This window comes from Staurois parvus, unplaced genomic scaffold (assembly GCF_062004578.1).
Source record: "Staurois parvus isolate SC_StPar_1 unplaced genomic scaffold, SC_StPar_1.0 ptg003227l, whole genome shotgun sequence".
NCBI classification, from domain to species: domain Eukaryota; kingdom Metazoa; phylum Chordata; class Amphibia; order Anura; family Ranidae; genus Staurois; species Staurois parvus.
The window spans coordinates 5,911-14,033 of record NW_028321023.1 but is presented as its reverse complement, the minus strand read 5'-3'; positions in this window follow the sequence as shown (position 1 = coordinate 14,033).

Genomic DNA, 8,123 nt, shown 5'->3' with positions numbered 1-8,123 from the left:
TTTCCCTCTCTCTCACTCCCACCCCTCTATCTTTCTCACCCACCTTTCTCTGTCTCTCTGTCACCCCCCTCTCTCTCTCCCACCCCCTCTCTCTCTTCCCTGCTCTCCCTCTCTCACCCCCCTCTCTCTCTCTTGCCCCCTCTCTCCCACCCCTCTCTCTTTCTCACCCACCTTTCTCTGTCTCTCTGTCACCCTCCTCTCCCTCTCTCCCACCCCCCCCCTCTCTCTCTTCCCTGCTCTCCCTCTCTCACCCCCCCCCCCTCTCTTCCCTGCTCTCCCTCTCTCACCCCCCACCTCTCAGGGCTGATAGGATACAATATACATCATACTTTACTGATCACATTGCAGCCCCCCCCCCCCCTCTCAGGGCTGATAGGGATACAATATACATCATATTTTACTGATCACGTTGCAGCCCCCCCCCCTCTCAGGGCTGATAGGATACAATATGCACAGGGGTGGACTGACCATTTGGAAACGCGGGCCCTGCCCGAGGGCCTGGGGTCAGTAGGGGCCCTCATGAAATGCCCCTGGTACCTTTTTCATAGGCTTTTTTGAGTTTGGGCAAGGACACAGGGGCCCCATGATCCCCTATTGCCCGGGGGCCCCATTAGTTGTCAGTCCGCCCCTGAATATGCATCATATTTTACTGATCACGTTGCAGCCCCCCCCCCCCTCAGGACTGATAGGATACAATATACATCATATTTATTCCTGGGTTTAGATATACTTTAAATACCAATGACTACATTTCCTGTATCGTACAATTTCTGCGTCATGGAAAATCCCCGAATCTGATTACTTCTGTTTCGCTTTTCATGATGCGTGAGTAATAAATAAACAGAAAATGTACAAAGACTCATTGCTGCAAATACAGTACATAGGAAAGAGCCGATGCGGCCCAGGCGGGACATTTCCAGGGACAGATCTTCCAGCCCCGGGACATTTCCAGGGACAGGTCTTCCAGCCCCGGGGCGGTTCCAGGGACAGGTCTTCCAGCCCCGGGACGGTTCCAGGGACAGGTCTTCCAGCCCCGGGACGGTTCCAGGGACAGATCTTCCAACCCCGGGACGGTTCCAGGGACAGATCTTCCAGCCCCGGGACGGTTCCAGGGACAGATCTTCCAGCCCCGGGACGGTTCCAGGGACAGATCTTCCAGCCCCGGGACGGTTCCATGGACAGATCTTCCAGCCCCGGGACGGTTCCAGGGACAGGTCTTCCAGCCCCGGGACGGTTCCATGGACAGATCTTCCAGCCCCGGGACGGTTCCAGGGACAGGTCTTCCAGCCCCGGGACGGTTCCAGGGACAGATCTTCCAACCCGGGAGGGTTCCAGGGACAGATCTTCCAGCCCCGGGACGGTTCCAGGGACAGGTCTTCCAGCCCCGGGACGGTTCCAGGGACAGATCTTCCAACCCCGGGAGGGTTCCAGGGACAGATCTTCCAGCCCCGGGACGGTTCCAGGGACAGATCTTCCAGCCCCGGGACGGTTCCAGGGACAGATCTTCCAGCCCCGGGAGGGTTCCAGGGACAGATCTTCCAGCCCCGGGACGGTTCCAGGGACAGATCTTCCAGCCCCGGGACGGTTCCGGAAGACAGTGGGTGACTCTTCCCTCTACATCCATTTATCTGGATGTTGCATATTCCGGATTCGTTCTGCTCCGGTCACGCAGTCTATATCTCATTGTACGCTATATTTATTAAATTGACTCAGGGTCACATGTCCCTGTATCTCCGGGGATGGGGGGGGGGGGTTCTATTGTCCAGATGTGTGAACATCCTGCATTTAATAGTTCCTGGCTCTGTTCTCTGTCTGCAGGTCATCACCCCTCCAGATTATTGCTGTAATCGAATCCGCGTCTCCTAATTACATCACAGAGCAGTACACAGGCCGCTGCGGGGATATGGACATTTATAGCCATATGGGGGGGCCTCTGCTGGGAATATATAGATTGTATAGCCATATGGGGGGGTTCTGCTGGGAATATATAGATTGTATAGCCATATGGGGGGGGTTCTGCTGGGAATATATAGATTGTATAGCCATATGGGGGGGTTCTGCTGGGAATATATAGATTGTATAGCCATATGGGGGGGGGGGGGGCTCTGCTGGGAATATATAGATTGTATAGCCATATGGGGGGGGGGGGCTCTGCTGGGAATATATAGATTGTATAGCCATATGGGGGGGCTCTGCTGGGAATATATAGATTGTATAGCCATATGGGGGGGGGCCTCTGCTGGGAATATATAGATTGTATAGCCATATGGGGGGGGGCCTCTGCTGGGAATATATAGATTGTATAGCCATATGGGGGGGGGCCTCTGCTGGGAATATATAGATTGTATAGTCATATGGGGGGGGGGCTCTGCTGGGAATATATAGATTGTATAGCCATATGGGGGGGGGGCCTCTGCTGGGAATATATAGATTGTATAGCCATATGGGGGGGCCTCTGCTGGGAATATATAGATTGTATAGCCATATGGGGGGGGCTCTGCTGGGAATATATAGATTGTATAGCCATATGGGGGGCTCTGCTGGGAATATATAGATTGTATAGCCATATGGGGGGGGCCTCTGCTGGGAATATATAGATTGTATAGCCATATGGGGGGGCTCTGCTGGGAATATATAGATTGTATAGCCATATGGGGGGGGCCTCTGCTGGGAATATATAGATTGTATAGCCATATGGGGGGGCCTCTGCTGGGAATATATAGATTGTATAGCCATATGGGGGGGGGGGGCTCTGCTGGGAATATATAGATTGTATAGCCATATGGGGGGGCCTCTGCTGGGAATATATAGATTGTATAGCCATATGGGGGGGGGGGCTCTGCTGGGAATATATAGATTGTATAGCCATATGGGGGGGCCTCTGCTGGGAATATATAGATTGTATAGCCATATGGGGGGACCTCTGCTGGGAATATATAGATTGTATAGCCATATGGGGGGCCTCTGCTGGGAATATATAGATTGTATAGCCATATGGGGGGGGGCTCTGCTGGGAATATATAGATTGTATAGCCATATGGGGGGGGGGGCCTCTGCTGGGAATATATAGATTGTATAGCCATATGGGGGGGGGGGCCTCTGCTGGGAATATATAGATTGTATAGCCATATGGGGGGGGGCTCTGCTGGGAATATATAGATTGTATAGCCATATGGGGGGGCTCTGGTGGGAATATATAGATTGTATAGCCATATGGGGGGGGGGGGGGGGCTCTGCTGGGAATATATAGATTGTATAGCCATATGGGGGGGGGCCTCTGCTGGGAATATATAGATTGTATAGCCATATGGGGGGGCCTCTGCTGGGAATATATAGATTGTATAGCCATATGGGGGGGCCTCTGCTGGGAATATATAGATTGTATAGCCATATGGGGGGGGGGGCTCTGCTGGGAATATATAGATTGTATAGCCATATGGGGGGGCTCTGGTGGGAATATATAGATTGTATAGCCATATGGGGGGGGGGGGGGGGCTCTGCTGGGAATATATAGATTGTATAGCCATATGGGGGGGGGCCTCTGCTGGGAATATATAGATTGTATAGCCATATGGGGGGCCTCTGCTGGGAATATATAGATTGTATAGCCATATGGGGGGGCCTCTGCTGGGAATATATAGATTGTATAGCCATATGGGGGGGGGGGCTCTGCTGGGAATATATAGATTGTATAGCCATATGGGGGGGGGGCTCTGCTGGGAATATATAGATTGTATAGCCATATGGGGGGGGCCTCTGCTGGGAATATATAGATTGTATAGCCATATGGGGGGCCTCTGCTGGGAATATATAGATTGTATAGCCATATGGGGGGGGGGGCTCTGCTGGGAATATATAGATTGTATAGCCATATGGGGGGGCTCTGCTGGGAATATATAGATTGTATAGCCATATGGGGGGGCCTCTGCTGGGAATATATAGATTGTATAGCCATATGGGGGGGGGGGCTCTGCTGGGAATATATAGATTGTATAGCCATATGGGGGGGGGCCTCTGCTGGGAATATATAGATTGTATAGCCATATGGGGGGGCCTCTGCTGGGAATATATAGATTGTATAGCCATATGGGGGGCCTCTGCTGGGAATATATAGATTGTATAGCCATATGGGGGGGGGCTCTGCTGGGAATATATAGATTGTATAGCCATATGGGGGGGGGCCTCTGCTGGGAATATATAGATTGTATAGCCATATGGGGGGGCTCTGCTGGGAATATATAGATTGTATAGCCATATGGGGGGGCCTCTGCTGGGAATATATAGATTGTATAGCCATATGGGGGGGGGGGCTCTGCTGGGAATATATAGATTGTATAGCCATATGGGGGGGCCTCTGCTGGGAATATATAGATTGTATAGCCATATGGGGGGGCCTCTGCTGGGAATATATAGATTGTATAGCCATATGGGGGGGGGCTCTGCTGGGAATATATAGATTGTATAGCCATATGGGGGGGCCTCTGCTGGGAATATATAGATTGTATAGCCATATGGGGGGGGGGGGGGCTCTGCTGGGAATATATAGATTGTATAGCCATATGGGGGGGGGGGCTCTGCTGGGAATATATAGATTGTATAGCCATATGGGGGGACCTCTGCTGGGAATATATAGATTGTATAGCCATATGGGGGGGGCTCTGCTGGGAATATATAGACTGTATAGCCATATGGGGGGGGCTCTGCTGGGAATATATAGACTGTATAGCCATATGGGGGGGCTCTGCTGGGAATATATAGATTGTATAGCCATATGGGGGGGGGGCTCTGCTGGGAATATATAGATTGTATAGCCATATGGGGGGGGGCCTCTGCTGGGAATATATAGATTGTATAGCCATAGGGAGGGCTCTGCTGGGAATATATAGACTGTATAGCCATATGGGGGGGGGGCTCTGCTGGGAATATATAGACTGTATAGCCATATGGGGGGGGCTCCAGGTTTATACGGCAATGAGGGACCGCTAATGTTCCTTTAGATGTCCGCAGATGTAACGCGAAAGTTGGGAGATAAATAAATGATCGCTTGATTGTCGGCGGGTGCATGGAGTGTGAACAATCGGAACCGGCATTAAAGGCGGTGTGCAGATATTTTGTACAAATTTTCTTTATCAGACCAAAAAAAAATGTCAAATCGTTTTTTTTTCTTTTTTTCTGTTAGGTAAATCTGAAACATTGTACAGGAATATCACGCTGTATTTCAGCCAGCAGGTGGCGCTATCATTGCTCTCTTGCCATCATGTGTTGTGTATAGAGATCAATAGCTCAAGGTGAAATTTATTATTATTATTTATTTCAGGTACTTCTATAGCGCCGTCAATTTACACAACGCTTTACACACACACACAGGTATATATATTGTACATTCACATCAGTCCCCGCCCCCGAGGAGCGCACAATCTAAGGTCCCTAACTCACATTCATACATACTAGGGACAATTTAGACAGGAGACAATTAACCTACCAGTATGTTTTTGGAGTGTGGGAGGAAACCCACACAGGCAGAGAGAAACATGCAAACTCCAGGCAGGTGGTGCCATGGTTGGGATTCGAACCAATGACCCGAGTACTGCCAGGCAGAAGGGCTAACCGTTTAGCCGCTGTGCTGCATAAAGAATTGGATGAGCCAGTGCAGTCCCAGGAAAAATCCAATGTGAGACAGAGGGGCTGGTCTATACACTAGACTACTGTTTTCGTTAGCTACCTCATAGTGCTCTGGGAATCCTATGATGTTACATTTACTGTCTATCAGTGTTAGTGATGCTGGGAGTTGTAGTCCAGGTTGCAGCACACGCAGTATATAAATCTGCACACGCTCGTCTCTACATGGAGCTCCTGCGGCTGACAGTGCATGATTAGAGTTGTAGTCCAGTCTACAGCACATTGGCACAGTGTATAGCTCTGAACACTACATGGGGCTCTTATGGCTGACAGTGCATGCTGGGAGTTGTAGTCCAATCTACAGCAAATTGGCACAGTGTATAGATCAGCACACGCTTTATAGAACGCTTGCTGGGAGTTGTAGTCCAGGTTGCTGCACACACCGTGTATAAATCTGCACACGCTCGTCTCTACATTGAGCTCCTGCGGCTGACAGTGCATGATGAGAGTTGTAGTCCAGTCTACAGCAAATTGGCACAGTGTATAGCTCTGCACTCTACATGAGGCTCTTATGGCTGAAGGTGCATGCTGGGAGTTGTAGTCCAGTCTACAGCGAATTGGCACAGTGTATAGCTCTGCACACTACATGAGGCTCTTATGGCTGAAGGTGCATGCTGGGAGTTGTAGTCCAGTCTACAGCGAATTGGCAGAGTGTATACCTCTGCACTCTACATGAGGCTCTTATGGCTGAAAGTGCATGCTGGGAGTTGTAGTCCAGTCTACAGCAAATTGGCACAGTGTATAGCTCTGCACACTACATGAGGCTCTTAAGGCTGGCAAGGCATGCTGGGAGTTGTAGTCCAGTCTACAGCGAATTGGCAGAGTGTATACCTCTGCACTCTACATGAGGCTCTTATGGCTGAAGGTGCATGCTGAGAGTTGTAGTCCAGTCTACAGCGAATTGGCACAGTGTATAGCTCTGCACACTACATGAGGCTCTTAAGGCTGGCAAGGCATGCTGGGAGTTGTAGTCCAGTCTACAGCGAATTGGCAGAGTGTATACCTCTGCACTCTACATGAGGCTCTTATGGCTGAAAGTGCATGCTGGGAGTTGTAGTCCAGTCTACAGCGAATTGGCACAGTGTATAGCTCTGCACACTACATGAGGCTCTTAAGGCTGGCAAGGCATGCTGGGAGTTGTAGTCCAGTCTATAGCAAATTTGCACAGTGTGTAGCTCGGCACACTACATGAGGCTCTTAAGGCTGGCAAGGCATGCTGGGAGTTGTAGTCCAGTCTACAGCAAATAGGCACAGTGTGTAGCTCGGCACAATACACAAGGCTCTGAAGGCTGGAAAGGCATGCTGAGGGTTGTAGCCCAGGCTACAGCACGTTGTCAAAATGTATAGATCTGCATATAGAGCACTTGCTGGGAGTTGTAGTCCACGTTGCAGCACACACCGTGTATAAATCTGCACACACTCATCTCTACATGGAGCTCCTGCAGCTGTCAGTGCATGATGAGAGTTGTAGTCCAGTCTACAGCAAATTGACTCAGTGTATAGCTCTGCGCTCTACATGAGGCTCTTATGACTGACAGTGCATGCTGGGAGTTATAGTCCAGTCTACAGCACATTGGTGCAGTCTATAGATTTGCACTCATTCTATATTATACAGGATTTATGGTGCCAACAGTTTGCTCAGCGCTTTACAATATAACAAGAGACAATACAGTTACAATACAGTAAAAAAACAAGCAGATTAAGAGGGTCCTGCTCATAAGAGCTTACATATGGGGATGTTGTGGCTGACAGTGCATGCTGGGAGTTGTAGTCCAAGTTACAGTACACTGGTGCAATGTAGAGATCTGCTCACAAGCTATATGGCGCTCTTTCAGCCAGCAGCTGCCGAAGAACTACAAGTCTAAGCCTGTCATTCACAGCGAAGGGGTGGCCTCCATTATACCGCCTGGCAGGGGGTTCTTTATGACAGCGCTGGGGTCTGGAAATCACTTCCAGGAACCATCTGTGGTTATTCATCGTTTTATAGGAGCTATAAAGACAGAGGAGGAACTCCGGAAATACTGAATATGAGAACCACCGCAGAGAAGAAATCTGCAGTCCAGAGCGGCCCTCCGTCCCTGGCTACTGAGGACAGGACCCCAAGTCAAAGGATTTGTCCCTGGAAACATAAAATCCCTTTTCATCTGCACCTCACAATCAGCTTTTATCATCCCTTAGAGGTCCGCTCCGCTCAGAAATGAATATGAAGCCTTGGGGGTTCAATTCCTCATCCAGACATTGCTGTATAGAGCTCCATCCAGGGACGTCTTCATAGCATCATGGGCCCCTGGGCAAAGTAATGCTCTGGGGCCCCTACCAGCATGCCCCAATATACACACTTACTCTCAAGAATCAAAGTATAAATAGTTGATAGGATTAAACATATATTTATTATTACTTTAAAAAAAATCAATTTTAAACAATAGGAAGGCGTGCCATGAACA